Raw genomic sequence first — 22,680 nt, 5'->3', positions numbered from 1 at the left:
GAGCCGCCACAAACACTCGCCTACAAATTTCTGGTCTCCAACTTCCATCGGAGAAGTTGGGAACTATTTCGAAACACAGTATGTCCGGTTGCGCCTGTTATTAATTCCGTGTTCCTCAACGAGGAGGACATACTAATTTAGTTATCTTAGGAACACAGAAACCCTTTTGCATTATTTGTCACCTCACGAGGCCTGGAGCTGAGCCCTTCTCCACCGTTAAATATTAACGTGGTTACTGCTGACACGTTCCTTCCAACTCGTCCTAGAAGCTTCCGTGACGTCGTGGCCACAGCCAGAACCCACGCTCTCTTGACGATGTACGCTGTGCCATACAGATCACGCGACGTACCACTCCGCATATTTAATCGGAAACGTTTGTTTAGGGACCGGAATTAATCCTCTGTAGTGTTAAAAGCAATCTAAATGAGGGTCGAAAGCCTTTGACCCGCGAGACAGGCTAAACTTTTCATTGCTCCAAAGTCAACAATTAATGTTCTGTAGCTATCTAAGAAGATACTGGACTATCTCCACTACTTTTCATTGCACTCATCGGTGTAGAATCTCACGTTTTGAGCTCCTTAGGCTTTTTTTTGGGGGGGGGGGGGGGGATGATGTTGTCATGTGAGGAGTATCAAGGCAAGAGATTCAGAGGAAATTAGATTGCTGACCGATAAATGTAGTGAGTAGAAGTTAACTGTGAGTAATAAGGAAACAGTATCAATGAAACTGTCCACAATACCCAATGAAAGAAACCTTAAATTTAATAGTGAAAGACGTATGTGTGTGTAGAAACCTACATTTATCTCGGAAGTATTGCATCAAATCAGAAGGGGGTTAGATTAGAAGTACAAAATAGAATGCCAAAAGGTTCCCTTTATTCTACCAAGTACAAAATCTAGTGTCGGATAAAGTGGTTCCCGTAAAATCCAGACAAACTGCGTTCAAATCATACTTTCTGTCAATCATGACGTACGGCTTGGAGTCCTGTGTTTTATCTAGAAGGGACATAAGTGAACTACAAGCGGGATATTTTTACAATTTGCTACGCAAAACAAAAGACGAGATCGAATTAGAAACGAGTGCACTAGGAACGTCGTGCAAGCAAGTTGTATAATGGAAGAAAGATTAGAAACTACACGGCTGAAATAGTTTGGGCATGCGCAGACGATGCAAGGGACTACAACCCCCGACATTACTTGGAAACTACAGTACACGGAAGGAGAACTGTTGAACATTCTAGAAGAAGATGGCTGGATGGAATAAATGAAGATCTTGTTAAGAAAGGATTAACGTTACAAGATTTAAAAAGAAAGGAGGTTTATAATGACAGTAACAGATGGAGTAATTTTGCCACAAAAGTCCTACCCTAGAAGAAACTGATGATTACGATTATCATGAAGATGATAGCTGTCTAAGTACTTTCACATTCCGGTATCTGACTACTGGTCTGAGATACATACACAACCAGAAGTTGATTCACAGCTTCCTGTTGACTCCTACCAACGCCCACTGACAATCTCCACAATAAAGAAAGTATGAATACAGTTCAAAGTCAACGGGCCGAGAGACACGTCATCACCAAACTGCAAATTAACCGCAGAAAAAATGAATTTTATTGGCTTCAATTAAACCTTGCCAAGAGACTGACTTTTGTTAAACACCATCTGCTGTTACCTAACGCCAACGATTTGATAAAGGCCTATTTCCACCAACTACTTGAACAAGCTCTACAACGCACACTTGCTTGCAAATACCGGAAAATCACTGAACAAACGACACCTGCCAACAGGAAACGTGTTTACCAGATCTATCAGTTTTTCTACAGCAGGAAATATTCCATGGATCGTGGATCATTGAATCTCTGAGCACACAAATCACCAATATTCTCGATACAATAATTCCGCGCACGGAGCCCACGACTTCAACACCCGATTGACTTCCCTCAGGCTGTCAGCCCCAAGTTGCTCCACGAAATTTTTTCAACATTTCCAGCCAATAAACCTAAGGAGAAAAACAGAAAGTACTTTATTGGCTTTTTCCTGCTCCAGCTAATAGCGCTTATCTACAAAGTTCTGCTTTCTGCTAGGACTTAAAAAACGGTGTGAGATATCGAAATGAAATTTTGGCAAATAATAGGGGAGTATTTCACGAAATGGTTATTATTACGCAATACTTCATTATATTTCGTGTTACTCCACGAACTACGGACTTTTTCGATGAAAGAATGTAATTTTTAAGGGCTGTCGATAGCTAGTTAAATGAGAAATGCTGTGGGTTTTGAAGCAGCATAAGTGAAGAAATTATACGTTTGTTCAAATGGCTCCGAGCACTATGGGACTTAACTGCTGAGATCATCAGTCCCCTAGAACTAGAACTAATTAAACATAACTAACCTAAGGACATCACACACATCCATGCCCAAGGCAGAATTCGAACCGGCGACCGTAGCGCTCGCGCGGTTCCAGACTGTAGTGCCTAGAACCGCTCGGCCACTCCGGCCGGCGACATACGTTTGTTTTTGTACCCTGGATGTGCTCAGCTACTGATCTTACTTTTCCTCAGTTTGTCACTTAACAAAATTAATGAGCCACTGTTTTAGAATTCTCTCGCAGCTGAGTGTGCATAACATCTTACTGAGGTGACTTTGGGTGACTGTGTAAACTCCGCTGTACTTTGGCGAAAGAAGCATATTTTAACATGGCAACAAGAGGATTATAGGTTTCACTCAAAATACGCCACTCATGACGCTTCTCTGAATGTTGGAATCGGTTAAAAAGCCACGCGACAATAGATCGCTGCTTTTGTCGGAATTTCAGCGGAATTCTTTCTAGATACCAACCAAGCAGAGGTGGATGGTCACTATGCAAGTTTGGGTGTGAAGAGGCTCCACCGACATTTGCATATTAGCGTAGTGTTCAGTTTAGAATGGCACTTCCCCTCCAGCTCTCAGCATTTCCCCTACAGCGCCTGACCACAACCCCACCACTACCATCCTCCCCATGCGTGCAATTCCAATTGCTCATCTACTGACCGCATTATTCTGCAAACGCACACTACTGCCAGGGATTTATCCTTCGCGCGGTGACTGAAACACGGTGCACTCAGCCTCGTGTTAACACCTAAGGAGCTAATGGAGCGAGAAGTAGCGACTCCAAAGTCTAGAAAGCCAACAACTGCTGGAAGAGCGATGTGCTCACTTTCTCCATACCGCATCCAATGGCCCCATTTGGCACAGGATGATACGGCGGTCAAACAGTCTTGATTAGCTTAACAGGGACAGAATACAGAGATTTACCTTTTCTTTCAAAAGGAGTAGGCAGTGAAATAAGCACTCCCATTTCTGAAATGCAATGAAGATCAGACATCTGGTGAAGACTACTGTATTCAGTTATCTGGGCAAGCCATCAGTGATATACATCTAATAGATCTACATTCATACTCCGTAAGCCACCCAACGGTGTGTGGCGGAGGGCACTTAACGTGCCACTGTCATTACCTCCCTTTCCTGTTCCAGTCGTGTGTGGTTCGCGGGAAGAACAACTGCCGGAAAGCCTCCACGAGCGCTCGAATCTCTCTCATTTTACATTCGTGATCTCCTCGGGAGGTATAAGTAGGTGGAAGCTTTATATTCGATACCTCATCCAGAAACGCACCCTCTCGAAACCTGGACAAGCAAGCTACACCGCGATGCAGAGCGCCTCTCTTGCATAGTCTGCCACTTGAGTTTGCTAAACATCTCCGTAACGCTATCACGCTTACCAAATAACCCTCTGACGAAACGCGCCGCTCTTCATTGGATCCTCTCTATCTCCTCTGTCAACCCTATCTGGTACGGATGCCACACTGATGATCAATACTCAAGTATTGGTCGAACGAGTGTTTTGTAAGCCACCTCCTTTGTTGATGGTCTACATTTTCTAAGGATTCTCCCAATGAATCTCAACCTGGTACCCGCCTTACCAACAATTGATTTTAAATGATCATCCCACTTCAAATCGTTTCGCCCGCATACTCCCAGATATTTTACAGAAGAAACTGCTACCAGTGTTTGTTCCGCTATCATATAATCATACAATAAAGGATCCTTCTTTCTATGTATTCGCAATACATTACATTTGTCTATGTTAATGGTCAGTTGCTACTCCCTGCACCAAGTATCTATGTTAAGGGTCAGTTGCCACTCCCTGCACCAAGTGCCTATCCGCTGCAGATCTTCCTGAATTTCACTCCAATTTTCTAATGCTGCAACTTCTCTGTATACTACAGCATCATCCGCGAAAATCTACATGGAACTTACGACTCTATCTACTAGGTCACTTATATATACTGTGAAAAGCAATGGTCCCATAACACTCCCGTGTGGCACGCCAGAGGTTACTTTAACGTCTGTAGACGTCTCTCCATTGAGAACAATATGCTGTGTTCTGTTTGCTAAAAACTCTTCAATCCAGCCGCACGGCTGGTCTTATGTTCCGTAGGCTCTTACTTTGTTTATCAGGCGACTGTATCGAACGCCTTCCGGAAGTCGAGGAAAATAGCATCTACCTGGGAGCCTGCATCTAATATTTTCTGGGTCTCATGAACAGATAAAGTGTGTTGGGTTTCACACGATCGCTGTTTCCTGAATCCATGTTAATTCCTACTGAGTAGATTCTGGGTTTCCAGAAACGACATGATACGTGAGCAAAAAACATGTTCTAAATTCTGCAACAGATCGACGTCAGAGATATAGGTCTACAGTTTTGCGCATCTGCTCGACGACCCTTCTTGAAGACTGCCGTTGTGCACCTGGGGCCAACGATACACCTGGACTCTGAAACAAACTTGTGGCGTTACACTAGTAGGTCTGTCCGCCAAACTTCGTGAGCACGTGGCTCCAAAAAAGGGAAGGATTTCTAACATTTATTGCTTCCAAACTGAAAAAGATAGAAACATAATTCCAATGTTCCTGTAAAGTTCAAATTTTTATGCATTCAGTGTGAGCACCATGTATTATACGACAAATATGAGAATGCTGGCTCGTTTCCTACCACACACGATGCAGCTAGTCTCTTGTTAGCGAATTCACAGTTTCAACAGTACGATTTCGCAGACTTTCAATAGTGTCAGGCATAGCGGGGATAAAAACGTGGTGTTTTATGTAACCCCACACATAAAAATCACGAAGTCTGAGATATGGAGACATAGGAATTCTCTAAACACGTCTGACATTACCTGAATGACACCATTCCAGGACGTTGAATTGGAGGAGGAGCAGAAGACGAAGTTCATCTCCGGTTGCCTCCCAGGTCTCCAGACCTCGCATCTAGAAATATTTATCTGCGGGGTTACGTAATAGACAGCGTTTTTTCCCCCCTATTGAAAGTCTGCGACAACGCATTGGTTGAATTCGATGACGAGCGGTTAACTGCGTAGTGTGTTGCAGGAAATGAGCCACCGTTTTGATATTTTTCGTGTAACACATGGTGCTCACATTGTACGCACAAAAATTTGATTTTTCCTCTTTTCAAGAACGTTAGAATAGTGTTTATACCTTTTGTAGTTTTGAAAAAATAAATGTTTGAAATCTGTTCATTTTTACACTACTGGCCGTTAAAATTGCTACACCAAGAAGAAATGCAGATCATAAACGGGAACTCATTGGAAAAAATATATTATACTAGAACTGACATGTAATTACATTTTCACGCAGTTTGTGTGCATATATCCTCTGGCCGTGATAACGGCCTTGATACGCCTGGGCATTGAGTCAAACAGAGCTTGGATGGCGTGTACAGGCACAGCTCCCCATTCAGCTTCAACACGATACCACAGTTCATCAAGAGTAGTGACTGGCGTATTGTGACGAGCCAGTTGCTCGGCCACCATTCACCTGACGTTTTCAATTGGTGAGAGATCTGGAGAATGTGCTGGCCAGGACAGCAGTCGAACATTTTCTGTATCCAGAAAGGCCCGCACAGGACCTGCAACATGCGGTCGTGCATTATCCTGCAGAAATGTAGGGTTTCGCAGGGATCGAATGAAGGGTAGAGCCACGGGTCTTAACACATCTGAAATGTAACGTCCACTGTTCAAAGTGCCCTCAATGCGAACAAGAGGTGACCGAGACTTGTAACCAATGGCACCCCATACCATCACGCCGTGTGATACGCCAGTATGACGATGACGAATACACGCTTCCAATGTGCGTTCACCTCGATGTCGCTAAACCCGGATGCGACCATCATGATGCTGTTCACAGAACCTGGACTCATCCGAAAAAATGACGTTTTGCCTTTCGTGCACCCAGGTTCGACGTTGAGTAAACCATCGCAGGCGCTCCTGTCTGTGATGCAGCGTCAAGGATAACCGCAGCCATGATCTCCGAGCTGATAGTCCATGCTGCTGCAAACGTCGTCGAACTGTTCGTGGAGATGATTGTAGTCCCCATCTGTTGACTCAGGGATCGAGACGATGCTGCACGATCTGTTACAGCCATGCGGATAAGATGCCTGTCATCTCGACTGCTAGCGATACGAGGCTGTTGGGATCCAGCAAGGCGTTCCGTAGTACCCTCCTGAACGCACCGATTCCATATTCTGCTAACAGTCATTGGATCTCGACCAACGCCAGAAGCAATGTCGCGATACAATAAATCGCAATGGCGACAGGCTACAATCTGAGATTTATTAAAGTCGGGAACGTGATGGTACGCATTTCTCCTCCTTACACGAGGCATCACAACAACGTTCACCAGGCAACGCCGGTCAACTGCTGTTTGTGTATGGGAAATCGGTGGGAAACTTTCTTGATATCAACACTTTGTAGGTGTCGCCACCGGCTCCAACCTTGTGTGAATGCTCTGAAAAGCTGATCATTTGCACATCGCCGCATCTTCTTCCTGTCTGTTAAATTTCGCGTCTGTAGCACGTCACCTTCGTGGTGTAGCAATTTTAATGGCCAGTAGTGTATGAATAGCCTTGTATTTAATTGGTCAGTTACCCACTAAACGTCTTAAATTTTTCGTGTGCTGTCGAGAGCTTACATGTTCCCCGCCGGAAAGGGCTGCTGGCGCTCGTAATACCTTCAGTACGCGCTATGGTCTGTCTGTATCGTGGGCCTCGTGTGCAACCTATCTCTACAACTACATCTCCTTCTACATACTTACTTCCAATTTAACATTTAAGAATTGGGAGGAGGCAGTGTAGCAGCACTTCTATGCTATTCCTCTACCGTTCCACTCTCGAATAGCATGTGAATTAAATGATCACACAAATCCTTCCGTGTGAGCTCAAATTTCTTTTGTTCTGTCATAGTCTTCATATCTCTCTAAGTGGCGGAAATCAACTAAATGTTTTGACATGCGGAGGAGAAAGTTGGTGAGTGGAATTTCGCGAAAATGTCTCCTCGCAGCTCAAAAAACCATTGTTTTTAATGATTGACATACCAACTGGCGTTCCATGTCCGTGATACAGCCTCCCCCCATTTCGCGAGCTTAACTTCTTTGACATTTTTCGATGGACTTTGTAAATCCTATGTGGTAAGGATCCCATATTGTGCAGCAATACTCCAGAAGAAGATTGAGAAGCGTAGTATAAGCAGTCTTTCTGTCGCATCTTCTGGGTGTTTAGACAATAAACATAATCTTTAATCCGTCTTCCTTGCAACATTTTCTGTGTGAAGGCTTCAGTTCAAGTTGTTCGCAATTTTAATCCCTAGGTATTTAGTTGATTCAGCAACATTTAAATTTGTGTGATTTATATTGTAACCGAAATTTAGCGAGCGTTTTTTAAGTACTCTTACGGACGAGCTAACGCCTTTCCTTTAGCACATTAAATTTCGGGCATGCAGCAGCGCAAATAAAATTTTCTCCCCTGATATTTCCGTCCGGCGATACGCCGACGATACGCAGCCGAAATAACAGTGGAGGAAATTTTATTTGTGCGGCTGCTTGCTCGAAATTTAATGGGCTATTCATTACGCCTCGAGAAGTTGAAAATTCACCTTTTCTTTCGTTTTAACTGCCACTTTTCGCACCATACTGATTCTTGGCTAAACCATTTTATAATTTGTTTTGTTTTTCTGATGACATTCGTAGAAAGTAAACGACAGCCTCATCTCCAAACAATCTAAGATAGCTGCTCAGACTGTCTCCTAAACGGTTTATTTACATTAAGAAGAGCAGATGACCTATAGAACTTCTTTGGAGAACCCCATATATCACTTCTGTTTCATTATGTGACTTCCCGATAACTACTGCGAATTCAGTCGCATATATCAGCGGATACTCCATTGACACACAATTTCATTAATAGCCGCTTCTGAGGAACGATGTCAACAGCCCTCTGTAACTCTAAAAATATGAAATCAATTGAGATACCCTGCCGATAGTGCACATTACTCCGTATGAATAAAGAGCAAGGTTTATTTCATAAGAACGAATTCTAGTGAATACGTGCTGACTCTACGTCAATAGATCGTTTTTTTCATAATGTTGTTGTACGTATGTGTTGCAGATCCCAAATGCGAACTGGTGTAAACGTTACGGGTCTATAATTCAACGGACTGTTTCCTTTTTTGTGTATTGGTGTGCAACGTTCCAATGCTTGGATACAAATCATTCATCGATCGTGCTGTTTTACATGTTTGCTAAGAATCAAGCTGTTTCATCAGCATTCTGTGGAGGGAACCTAATTGGTTTACAGTCTGGACGTCTATTAAATGAATTAAGTTGCCTCGCTACACTGAAGGAACCTACTTCTAAATCAGCCATGTTGGCAAATGTTCTTGATTCGAACTCTAGAATGTTTACTGTATTTGCTGTGGTGAAAGAAATACGCTAAATCGTGTTGAGCAACTCAGTTTTGGTGGCACTGTGGTCGGTACCCTTACCATTAACCTCACACTGAGAAGGTACTGACTATATCTTGCCGTTAGTTTACTTAACACAAACACAAGCACCTCACTTTGTTCTCCCCTCCATGTGCGTCAAGTATAGTTAGCACCTAAGACATTTCTTGGAATAAAGCACATCCGCTGCGGATTTCTTTGCAATTACAACTGCCCGCCAGTTCTAGTACCTGCTCACGCACCAAATACACTCTCAACTTTTCCCGACCGAGTGGCAAGCCCTGGATTCACCAACTTGCGGAATGCCACAAACAATTTCCAATATCTGTCTGCACCGCGTGTACAATAAAGCACTTGGGAAATGCGCAGCGGAAATTACTAACCGCGCCGATGAAACAACACGCACTCAGCTTACAGAACTCTGAATTTCGCTGCTTGTCAAAACGCATTACGAAAACAAGAGAAAACGAGGCAGCGAATTTCCGGAAACTGCTCTGGCAATATGCATGGAAAATACTGAAACAAGGAGACTCGATAAAATAACTATTTGTATATCAGATCCATCAATTTTGTTAGAGGGCAGCATGAAATAACATGCAGATTCGATTAACACATTTATACGTCACACAAGACAAAAGAACTTAGAGACAAATTAAAGTTTCTCTACTACGTTTTTCCTCCTTTGCAAGGAATCAAAATATTTTTGTTTCGTTCACTAGGTTTCGCACCACAGTAGCTGCGACAGAAAAAATGGTTAGGTATTCGTGAATGAAGGCCATGTCTCTAGGTTGTCCACGTCTTCGTGACTCTGCCAGGTTATTTGCTTCCCGGAGCACCTCATCAATCGTCTTGCGAGTGTGGACGAAGCTATATCAGAAAATGTTCGATAAAAAATTGGCGTCTCCAGTTTTTTTCCGATGACGAATTTTGCTGTCAGAGGTTACAAGTAGACTGTATATCAGAATCTTACAAGCGGAGGCCACGACGTTTGGAACGCGGATTTACTTCAAACTTCGTACACTCGTAGTACTCCATTAGGACAACAAAATGTGTCCAGTAGCGCGTACTTATCAAGCCTTATTGAGAAAATCGCTAGATAATTTCGGTGGTCAAGTATATACCTGTGCGTGGCCATTTTTACTGTGCCGCCGAGTGGTTAGCGTTTAAGCCACGTAATCACTGGATCGAGTCCCATTCGTCAGTTTTTTTTAACACAATCATTTTCTTCACTATTTATAATACAATTGATATAATGGGAAAAATGCGTGTAATCGGATGAACTTTTATTAAATTTACAATGTTATTTGGCAGTGTACAAATTTTTGTTATGACAAATAATATAATATTCATAGCTATTGACTAGTAAACGACCAAACGCATAAAGTGATACTAAAGATATATGCTTGTCCGCGATTTGGGAAATCCCTTATACCTGGAAGGAGCCCGAAACGACTTGTTACCTCCAAGTTTTGACCGGCATAGACGGCTTTCGAAAGATGTATAACTAATCGTCGCTTTCGACATCACGAGTATAAGTTACAGGATGGTATTTTTCGTAAAAACATGGAAAACATGAAGTTAAGCGGCACCAGCTGCATTGAATAAATGCTATGTTTCCGCACACGCAAAGTCTTTTGAGGTTTTCCATGGAAAAACAAACTTCATTAACATTTTCAAAAACCTCTGTTTCAGCCGATAATTTGGAAGCGAACCACGCATAACGCAGTATTTCCTTAAATATCGGCGCTGATGATTGGTCATGTAGTATTGAGTGTATTTTAATAGCGTCTTCGCGAGAAGCAATTTCTCGTTCTCTTTCGATTAAATACGAACAATTTAGAGGACACGGACAAGCCTACATTTTCAGTATCACAAAATGCGTTTGGTGGTTTGTTAGTCGATAGTTATGAATAATATATTATTTGTGATAGTAGAAATTTGTAGACTGCCAAACAACATTGTAAATTTAATAAAAGGTCATCCGATTACGCGTATTTTTCCCATTATATCAATTGTAATATAAGTAGTAAAGAAAATGACTGTGTTGAAAATAAAAAAAAAACTGACGAACGGGACTCGATTCAGCGATTACGGGGCTTGAACGCTAATCACTCGGCGCCACAGTGAAAATAGCCACGCACAGGTATATATTTGACAACGGAAATTATCTTGCGATTCTCTCAATAAGGCTTGAGAAGTACGCGCTACTGAACACATTATGTTGTCCTAATGGAGTACTACGAGAGTACAGTAAATCTGCGTTCCAAACGTCGTGGCCTCCCCTTGTGAGACAACATGGACAGCTGTGTCCCGTATCCTCTTGTGATGATTCGGGACAGCAAATCACCTGAGAGTCCCTCTCAGCACCATGCCCACTTCACAGTTATTCTTGGTGGATTTACGCTCTGCCGGCCGGAGTGGCCGAGCGGTTCTAGGCGCTACAGTCTGGAACCGCGTGACCTCTACGGTCGCAGGTTCGAATCCTGCCTCGCGCATGGATGTGTGTGATGTCCTTAGGTTAGTTGGGTTTAAGTAGTTCTAAGTTCTAGGGGACTGATGACCTCAGAAGTGAAGTCCCATAGTGCTCAGACGCCATTTGACCCATTTGAACCATTTACGCTAGAGAGTACCACGCTACATCACTAGAGGAAAAACTCGTTCTAGTGTCTTCCAGTCTGCGTCCGTTTCAAAGATTTTGCAGTCACTGGTGGAATGTCCTCGTAATGAGTTCGTGTGAGAAGCAAGTTGCCGCTGCTTTTATAATAACTGTTTGTAGAAAAAGAAGGAAAACGTGTGAAAAGAAGTGTTAGCTCCTGTATAGGACGCATCAAAGTCTATTTGTCAATCTCGTTGGACGCACGAATAATAGCTTCCCTTGTTTGACTCTTCAGTTTTCTTCTAACAGCATCAGAGCGCAGTGTGTGTAATACTGAAAGTCTACTCTGCAAAACTGTCATATTCGTCAGGTATTCCTTTCGGCTAAAGCTGGGAGTGCAGCTGTTGCTACCAGGTCGTCTTCTTCTTCATTTTCCCCTTTGTTTTTAACTTTTCTTCCTAGTCAGCTCTTTAACATTGTCGTGACACTGTCATGTCATCGGTAGCCTCTTCCCAAGCATCAGTACCTTCGACTTCCCTTAATATTCTGGGCTGTTAATTTGTATCCGCCTGATATTGATAATTCATCTCTCTTCATAAAAAAATATTTATGGATGAACAGACACGCATTACAACAGTATTTTGAAAGTGGTATTATACATTAGGGACAACAAATGACATATCGTACCCGACGATGGTGGAGACAAAAAATATATTTTTTCTGATTAAAAAATAAAAACCGTGAGAGATAAAACTCAGACATTATTTTAAACTACTACAAATGATTTTTCTTGACAGTACTTATACATAGCTATTTGACGGCAGATTTTGAAGAAAAGGTTACACGTAGCAAATTGTTTTGTGTGGGAACACAGGTAGCCATTCCCTGAATAACAGATTTCATTGCACCGACATAAGACCACGTGCTTTTGTAATTGTCATCGCCGGCCAGGGTGGCCGAGCGCTTCTAGGCGCTTCAGTCTGGAACCGCATGACCGCTACGGTCACAGTTCGAATCCTGCCTCGGGCATGGATGTGTGTGATGTCCTTAGGTTAGTTAGGTTTAAGTAGATCTAAATCCTAGGGGACTGATGACCTCAGAAGTTAAGTTCCATAGTGCTCAGAGCCATTTGAACGAATTGTCATCTGCCGAGCTTTCGCTTCTTCTCTTTCGCTATTTCTCTGCTTAACTTTCTTCAACTCTCGAGATACCTTAAAAGATGAGAGACAACCATTAATGTTATTTACCACTCTCAGCCTTATATACCATACAGTCTGGACAATCCAACGATAGCAGAGAGCCAAGTGACTCGCTGGTGGGCCGTTTGCGGGTTTAAGTCTCTTCGAAGTATGACCTTGCGGTGCATTTGACCTGCGGTCGTGGCACGGTGGCGCTGGCAGCATTATAAGCAGAGGTGTGTTAGTGCATGTCAGAGTACGGTGCAGCGAGTAAGTGTGCAGACGTTTTCAGACGTTCTGGGTGTTGTGGTGTCCTCCTCCTCATCATCATCATTCGTGAGAGTGGCCAGATTGGACCATGCAAAAATTGGGCTGTGTCAAAATTGGGACTCTGTACGGGCTCTGATGACCATGCAGCTGAGCACCTCACAAATCAAACATTTTTATCATCAGAGCAGAACTCGTATCCAACGACCTCAATTATTTCCAGGCTGTATCCCAATCTCTGTCTTACCCTAGGCTTTTACCCTCGACAGTTCTCTCTAGTATAACGGAAGTTATTCCATTATGTCTTAACACACGTTTTATTATCGTGTCCCTTGTTTTTGTCAATGTTTTCGATTGTTCATTTCTTCGCTGATTCTCAAGGGATGGTCGTCGTTCTTTATTTTATCAGTCCACCTGATGTTCAATATTCTTACAATGAAATGAACACCCTTAGCTGCTTACAGGCGTTGATATACGTCAACAGGGACAGATGAAAATGTGTGCCCCGACCGGGACTCGAACCCGGGATCTCCTGCTTACATGGCAGACGCTCTATCCATCTGAGCCACCGAGGACACAGAGGATAGCGCAACTGCAGGGACTTATCTGTGTCACGCCTCCCGCCAAACCCACATTCTCAACGTATTGTCCCGCACTACATTCGTAGTGCCCCCGCCCATTATACTCATTACTCGCGGCGCGTTGCCGATTCCCGTAAGAGTTCGGGCACTGTTTGTGCATTCGCACAGAGGAAGAAAATGGTCAAGTGGCCGGTGAGCCATATATATATATATATATATATATATATATATATATACTAAGACGGTATCTGTTCTTACTATCGGTGACCAACAGCTCGTTACAGGCGTTGACATATGTCCGAAAGAACTGATACCATCTTAGTAAATATATTCAATATTCTTCTTTGGTACTACGTCTCAAGCGCTTCGTATCTCTTCTGTTCCGGTTTTCCCATTTTTTACGATTCACTATCAGAAAATCCTGTGCTCCAAATGTACAGTCTCAGCTATTTTTTCCTCAGATTAAGACCTACGTTTGATACTAGGAGACTTCTCTTAGCCCGGAATGCCTCTTTGCCTGTGCTAGTCTGCTTTTTATGTCCTCCTTGCTTCGTCTGTATTGTGTCTCACTGTTTAGAGGCACAAAACGCGTGGATGTTTTCAGCTCGTTACTAAATGCAAATAAGTAGGAGGCCGAGTTGATAGGAGCTGAAGGAGTCCAGGTTGCAATAATATGCGGTACGGCACACTATCAAAGAGAAGGATTATTATTCAAAAAACACATAGTACAAGAAATTACTTATCTTCAGCAGTTTGTAGGACTGCTGCTGCGGCTATGAACTGACAATCTCGTAACATGGAATACCATGAACTAATATAACATATTCTCAGGGACTAAGACTAATGAGCCCTCCCCAGAGAATCAATGCAAACATTACAGAACTGGCTGAGGGCCGATTATGAAAGTGCGTCTGCCTAGGTTGAAGTCTAGCTAAGAAGTGAACGAGGCACACTCCAGTTCCTTCGAGCTGCACAGCCCACTAGCGTGCGCTGTGCTCGGCAGACGACAGGCTGCCAACCTTGTGTTAGCGCTGAGTTGTAGTAGTATCTGTGGCAATGATACTACAGTCTGCCACGGGTTATTTTCCTTCCAAGGTAGCAGAATTCCTTAACTTTGTCTATTTCTTATCACCAGAGTTGACGTTAAGTTTCTCGCTATTCTCATTTCTGCTACTCCACACTACTTCAACATCTACATCTACATGATTACTCTGCAATTCGCATTTAAGTGCTTGGCAGAGGATTCATCGAACCACAATCATACTATCTCTCTACCATTCCACTTCCGAACAGCGCGCAGGAAAAACGAACACCTAAACCTTTCTGTTCGAACTCTGATTTCTCTTATTTTATTTTGATGATCATTCCTACCTATGTATGTTGGGCTCAACAAAACATTTTCGCATTCGGAAGAGAAAGTTGGTGACTGAAATTTCGTAAATAGATCCCGCCGCGACGAAACACGTCTTTGCTTTATGACTTCCATCCCAACTCGCGTATCATATCTGCCACACTCCCTTCCCTATTACGTGATGATACAAAACGAGCTGCCCTTATTTGCACCCTTTCGATGTCCTCCGTCAATCCCACCTTGTGAGGATCCCACACCGCGCAGCAATATTCTAACAGAGGACGAACGAGTGTAGTGTAAGCTGTCTCTTTAGTGGACTTGTTGAATCTTCTAAGTGTCCTGCTAATGAAACGCAACCTTTGGCTCGCCTTCCCCACAATATTATCTATGTGGTCTTTCCAACTGAAGTTGTTCGTAATTTTAACACCCAAGTACTTAGTTGAATTGACAGCCTTGAGAATTGTACTATTTATGGAGTAATCGAATTCCAACGGATTTCCTTTGGAACTGATGTGGATCACCTCACACTTTTCGTTATTTAGCGTCAAATGCCACCTACCACACCATACAGCAATCTTTTCTAAATGGCTTTGCAACTGATACTGGTCTCCGGACGACCTTACTAGACGGTAAATTACAGCATCATCTGTGAACAACCTAAGAGAACTACTCAGATTGTCACCCATGTCATTTATATAGATCAGGAACAGTAGAGGTCCTAGGACGCTTCCCTGGGGAACACCTGATATCACTTCAGTTTTACTCGATGATTTTCCGTCTATTACTACGAACTGGTTATGACCTGTAGATTAAAACTGAAGAAACTGCAAAAATGTGGGAATTTAAGGAGATGGGACCTGGATAAACTGAAAGAACCAGAGGTTGTACAGAGATTCAGGGAGAGCATAAGGGAACAATTGACAGGAATAGGGGAAAGAAATACAGTAGAAGAAGAATGGGTAGCTCTGAGGGATGAAGTAGTGAAGGCATCAGAGGATAAAGTAGGTAAAAAGACGAGGGCTGCTAGAAATCCTTGGGTAACAGAAGAAATATTGAATTTAATTGATGAAAGGAGAAAATATAAAAATGCAGTAAATGAAGCAGGCAAAAAGGAATACAAACGTCTCAAAAATGAGATCGACAGGAAGTGCAAAATGGCTAAGCAGGGATGGCTAGAGGACAAATGTAAGGATGTAGAAGCTTATCTCACTAGGGGTAAGATAGATACTGCCTACAGGAAAATTAGAGAGCTTTGGAGAGAAGAGAACCACGTGTATGAATATCAAGAGCTCAGATGGCAACCCAGTTCTAAGCAAAGAACGGAAGGCAGAAAGGTGGAAGGAGTATATAGAAGGTTTATACAAGGGCGATGTACTTGAGGACAATATTATGGAAATGGAAGAGGATGTAGATGAAGACGAAATGGGAGATACGATACTGCGGGAAGAGTTGACAGAGCACTGAAAGACCTGAGTCGAAACAAGGCCCCCGGAGTAGACAACATTCCATTAGAACTACTGACGGCCTTTGGAGAGTCAGTCATGACAAAACTCTACCAGCTGGTGAGCAAGATGTATGAGACAGACTAAATACCCTCAGACTTCAAGAAGAATATAATAATTCCAATCCCAAAGAAAGCAGGTGTTGACAGATGTGAAAATTATCGAACTATCAGTTTAATAAATCATAGCTGCAAAATACTAACGCGAATTCTTTACAGACGAATGGAAAAACTAGTGGATGCGGACCTCGGGGAGGATCAGTTTGGATTCCGTAGAAATGTTGGAACACGTGAGGCAATACTGACCTTACCACTTATCTTAGATGAAAGATTAAGAAAAGGCAAACCTACTTTTCTAGCATTTGTAGACTTAGAGAAAGCTTTTGACAATGTTGACTGGAATACTCTCTTTCAAATTCTAAAGGTGGCAGGGGTAAAATAGAGGGAGCGAAAGGCTATTTACAATTTGTACAGAAACCAGATGGCAGTCATAAGAGTCGAGGGGCATGAAAGGGAAGTAGTGGTTGGGAAAGGAGTGAGACAGGGTTGTAGCCTCTCCCCGATGTTATTCAATCTGTATATTGAGCAAGCAGTAAAGGAACAAAAGAAAAATTTGGAGTAGGTATTAAAATTAATGGAGAAGAAGTAAAAACTTTGAGGTTCGCCGATAACATTGTAATTCTGTCAGAGACGGCAAAGGACTTGGAAGAGCAGTTGAACGGAATGGACAGTGTCTTGAAAGGAGGATATAAGATGAACATCAACAAAAGCAAAACGAGGATAATGGAATGTAGTCAAATTAAATCGGGTGATGCTGAGGGAATTAGATTAGGAAATGAGACACTTAAAGTAGTACAGGAGTTTTGCTATTTAGGAAGTAAAACGACTGATGATGGTCGAAGTAGAGAGGATATAAAATGTAGACTGGCAATGGCAAGGAAAGCGTTTCTGAAGAAGAGAAATTTGTTAACATCGAATATAGATTTATGTATCAGGAAGTCGTTTCTGAAAGTATTTGTTTGGAGTGTAGCCATGTATGGAAGTGAAACATGGACGATAACTAGTTTGACAAGAAGAGAATAGAAGCTTTCGAAATGTGGTGCTACAGAAGAATACTGAAGATAAGGTGGATAGATCACGTAACTAATGAGGAGGTATTGAATAGGATTGGGGAGAAGAGAAGTTCGTGGCACAACTTGACTATAAGAAGAGATCGATTGGTAGGACATGTTTTGAGGCATCAAGGGATCACAAATTTAGCATTGGAGGGCAGCGTGGAAGGTAAAAATCGTAGAGGGAGACCAAGAGATGAATACACTAAGCAGATTCAGAAGGATGTAGGTTGCAGTAAGTACTGGGAGATGAAGAAGCTTGCACAGGATAGAGTAGCATGGAGAGCTGCATCAAACCAGTCTCAGGACTGAAGACAACAACAACATCAACTACGAACTGCGACCTTCCTGACAGGAAATCACGAAACCAGTCGCACAACTGATACGATACCCCATAGGCCCGCAGCTTGAATAGAAGTCGCTGGTGAGGAACGGTGTCAAAAACTTTCCGGAAATGTAGAAATACGGAATCAACCTGAGATCCCCTGTCGATAGCGGCCATTACTTCGTGCGTTGCACAAGAACGATGTTTTCTGAAACCATGCTGATTACGTATCAATAGATCGTTCCCTTCGAGGTGATTCATAATGTTTGAATACAGTATATGCTACAAAACCCTATTGCAAACCGATGCCAATGATATAGGTCTTTAGTTCGGTGGATTACTCCTACTACCCTTCTTAAACACTGGTGCGACCTGCGCAATTTTCCAATCTGTGGGCACAGATCTATCGTCTTTCGGTTTTCTCTCAATGTTAGTATACCACTCCTGAGTGAAATACGGTAAATATATTGAAAACACACAAAAGAATATGCTAGCCAATGCGCAGACGGGATGCAAGTCAGCCTGTAACGACAGGTGCGGTGCTGGCCGCAAGACGGGCAGAATCTTTGCTGCTGTGTCTCATATCTCTTAAAACCCGGCGACCTAACAGCGGGGTCTCTTTGAGCGTCCAGCTTGCGCACAGGTGCCGGGGCGGCGGGCGGAGGGAGACAAAGACTTGGGCGCAGCAAGCTCGGAGCTCTCACAGATATTGGCCTGCGTCCGCGGGGACCCTAGAAAACGCCTCCAGTCGCCATTTAGCCACCGGCCCGGAATTTGCGCCGTGTCCTCATTATCACTTCGCTGCAGCGGGCACTTCCATTACCCGGCAATAACCATTAGTTTATTACACAAAATGGCCGCCGTCGTTGCAGCTGCTGCAGCCGCCTGTAGGTGGGCGATTCTCTCCTCTGTAAATTACTGCTGTTATAATCTTCTCCTGTAACTTTCGAGCAAGCGGAATAGGTTCTCGGAAGTGGGACGCCCTCCACGAACTTTTAAATAATAGGACCCAGAACGTTTTGCTGAACTGCGAATGTTTGCCAGAGACAAAAGCGTCGTCAGAAGAGTCCACAGAAAAATAAAAATGAAACTCCCTCAAGGACAAGGCTATTTTATTGATAAGTGACGTGACAGACTGAATTGTATTTTATGTTCACCGTGGACCTAGAAACGACGGAGAAGCGCCGTCTCCGCCGCAGCCGCAGTGGTGCGCAACCCCACGACGACTACCGCAGTCCACTTCACCCCTCCGCCGTCCCACACCGAACCCTGTGATTTCGTGCGGTTCGGCCCCCCGTGGATCCCCCGGGGAACGTCTCACACCAGACAAGAGTAACACCTATGTTTGTGTGGTAGAGTAACGGTGGTGTACTAATACATGGAGAACTTGTTTGCGCTCCAATCGCCGACATAGTGTAGCTTTGGCGGAGTAAGGGGAACCAGCCCGCATTCGCCGAGACAGATGGAAAACCGCCTAAAAACCATCCACAGTCTGGCCGGCTCACCGGACCTCGACACAAGTCCACCGGGCGGATTCGCGCCGGGGACCAGGCGCTCCTTCCCACTCCGGAAAGCCGTGCGTTAGATCACTCGGCTAACCGGGCGGGTTAAGACGTGACAGATAGTTCATCATTGTAGGAGTAAATACGAACAAATTCAGACAAAATGAAACACACGGCACATTAAAAGGTGCCCAAATAGCCGCATCAATACACAGTGTAACTCCTCTGGCAGCAACATAGGTGTAAATTCTTGTATGCAAACAATCGTAAAGGTGACACAAGGCATCCGCCAATAGATTGCTCAAGCAACTTGCAACTTTCGTTGCACACCGACAGTGGTTCTTGCAGGTTGTGGAGGTCGAATAACTTGCCGCTTCACCCTGTCCGATACATGTTTAATTGGCGAGAGACATCGTAATCCTGTCTGCACCGATAGCTGATTGGTCAGCATGAAGGACTGCCGTCCTTAGGAGCCCGGGTTCGATTCGCGGATGGGTCGGGGATTCTCTCCGCTCAGGGACTGGGTGTTGTGTTGTCTTCATCAGGCGCAGGTCGCCCAATGTGGTGTCGAATGTAATAAGACCTGCACCAAGGCGGCTGGACCTGCCCCGTAACGGGCCTCCCAGACAATGACGCCAAACGCTCATATCCATTTTACATGGCAGTCCTACTGCCCGGGGCACTTGTTGTACATCTACATCTACAAGGTTACTCTGTAATTCACACTTACGTGCCTGGCAGAGGGTTCATCCAACCATTTTCATTCTACTTCTCTACCATTCCACTCTCGAATGGTGCGTGGGAGAAAGGAACACCTAAACCTTTCCGTTCGAGCTCCGATTTCTCTCATTTTAATATGATGAGCATTTCTCCCTGCGTAGGTGGGTGTCAACAAAATATTTTCGCATTCGGAAGAGAAAGTTGGTGATTGAAATTTTGTAAATCAATCCCAACGCAAAGGAAACCGCCTTTGTTTCACTGACTGCCACCCGAACTCGCGTATCATACCAGTGACACACTCACGCCTATTGCGTGGTAGCACGAAACAAGCTGCCCTTCTTTGTACTTCTCCAATGTCCTCCGTCAATCCTACCTGGTAACGATCCCTCACCGCGCAGCAACATTCCAGCAGAGGACGGACAAGTGTAATGTAGACTGTTTGTGGGTTTGTCGCATCTTCTAAGTGTTCTGCCAACAAAGCGCAGTCTTTGTTCCTCCTTCCCCACAATATTATCTATGTGGTCTTTCCAATTTAAGTTGTCGTAATTGTAATTCCTAGGTACTTAGTCAAACTGATAGCCCTTAGATTTATGCGATTTATAGTATACCCAAAATTTATCGCATTTCTTTTAGCATCCACTTGGATGACCTCGCACTTTTCCTTGTTTAGTGCCAGTTGCCAGTTTTCGCACCATACAGAAATTCTCTGTAGATAATTTTGTAATTGGAATTCATCATCTGATTTTACTAGACGGTAAATTATAGCCTCATCTGCAAACAATCTAAGGGGGCTGCTCGGATTATAACCTAGATCATTTATGTAAATCGGGAACAGCACTAAGAAGGGAATGCTCATTGCGTCGTAGCAGTGCATGTGGACGTGCATAGTCCTGCAAAACGACTCATCACCTTCCTGTCGAGGGACGGGCGTAGTTCGAGGATAACAAGCGTCACAAAGAATGCATTTCTTTTTCTTTTGTGATAGTTTGAGGTGCGGCGTTACCGGTGGATCTCGGTCTTACTGTCTTGGTGCAAGGGTAAAATTGTTCTATCCTACAATGATGCCATTCCAATGACATCATTAGAGTGCAAGTTGGGGGGGAGGGGGGGGGGGGGGTAGCAGGGGAGCTTGAAATCCCATACCACCTTCCGACGATGGAGGTTCAAGGTAGCAGCCAGCGGGTAACACAACTATATAGGTAGTGTTATTGGTGGTCGTACCAGGTGTACCGGTATGAAATGAGCGTTTTTTTGTGAAAATGAAACACTAATTTTGAATTGAAAAGTAAAAACATTTTATTCAAAGTACTGACCATTGATTTTTATACAGTTTGACCACCTTTTTGGCAATTTGTGGACTCCACGCAAATAGAAATGTTCGTCTTTTGAAGCAAACCAATCAGACACCCAATTTTCGACTTCTTCGTAGGAATCGAAGTGTTCCTCAGCCATTGCGTGTCACATTGATGAAAACAGCTGGTAGTCGGAAGGGGCCAAGTGTGGTGAGCACGGCGGGTGGGGTAGCAGCTCCCAGCCAAGTGTTTTGATTCTATCCTGAACCAGTTTTTCTTTGTGTGCAGGTGCATTGTCGTGTAAAAAATTACTTTGCCACGTCTTCTGAGCCATTCTGGTCTTTTTTGGATCAAGGCATGGTTAAAATTGATCATTTGTTGTCTGTAGCGATTAGTATTCACAGTTTCACCGGGTTTTAGAAGCTCATGATACACCACACCTTTCTGATCCCATCAAACACAGAGCATTGTCTTCTTGCCGAATAGATCTGGTTTTGCAGTCGATGTTGACGGTTGTCGCGGATTAACCCATGATTTTTCCCGTTTAGAATTCTTAAAATAAATCCATTTTTCATCGCCAGTAACAATTCGATGCAAATTGATTTTCTTTCAAAATTTGACAAATGGTTTTTCGGTTTTCCATCTGTCTTTCATTCAATTCATATGGCACCCATTTTCCACACATTTGGATCTTTCCCATAGCTTTCAAACGGTCAGAAATTGTTTGTTGTGCAACATTTAGCATTGCTGCCATTTGTTTCTGACTCAAAGTATCATCTTCATCCAATATTGCTTGCAATTCGGCGTCTTCGAACGTTTTTGGTGGTGTTCCACGTTCTTTATTTCTTACATCAAAATTATTATTTCTGAACCGTTGAAACCATCTTTTGCATTTTGCTTCTGATAGAGCACGATCACCATATGCCTCGACAAGCATTCGATGCGACTCTGCAGCACTTCTTTTCAAATGAAAACAAAAAATTAATGCTTTCCGCAAATCATCACTTTCTGGTACAAAATTCGACATTGTTAACACGATGGAAACATAAGATGTTGCTTGTTCCATTACTTGATGTATACTAAATATCTTTGACAGATGTCATACCAACCAAGCGAAAAAAATTAAGGATCATTCACAACAAATGTTCCCTATCGACACATCTGTATCTTAACGCTCATTTCATACCGGCACACCTGGTATGATAGTCGAGACATATCGAGTGGTCGTATCACTTGGTCGTTACAATGTAGCGGCACTGGTTACTTTATCCTGCAGGAACACCAAATGTGACCGCGAATTGTACTATAAAGGCCCCCCAAAACCATGAAGCCTGGGATGGAACTTATGTGTCGTGGCGGATGCACTACGGAACAAGTCGGTCACCATACACGGGTACGTTCATCACTCGCACACAGACAGAACCCT

The 22,680-nt window shown here is 43.5% G+C and overlaps 1 protein-coding gene and 1 non-coding gene across 3 annotated transcripts in view; both read right to left on the bottom strand.

The window, feature by feature from the left end:
* Positions 1–22,680, bottom strand: part of LOC126353759 (transmembrane ascorbate-dependent reductase CYB561) — an 898,705-nt gene that overhangs the window by 349,414 nt on the left and 526,611 nt on the right. The window lies entirely within an intron of this gene.
* Positions 13,372–13,445, bottom strand: Trnat-ugu (transfer RNA threonine (anticodon UGU)). Its single transcript has one exon. It is a non-coding gene; the product is annotated as a tRNA-Thr (tRNA).

This window comes from Schistocerca gregaria, chromosome 3 (assembly GCF_023897955.1).
Source record: "Schistocerca gregaria isolate iqSchGreg1 chromosome 3, iqSchGreg1.2, whole genome shotgun sequence".
Classification (NCBI taxonomy): domain Eukaryota; kingdom Metazoa; phylum Arthropoda; class Insecta; order Orthoptera; family Acrididae; genus Schistocerca; species Schistocerca gregaria.
Note: the sequence above shows the minus strand (reverse complement) of the source record. Positions and strands in the feature narration are given on the sequence as shown.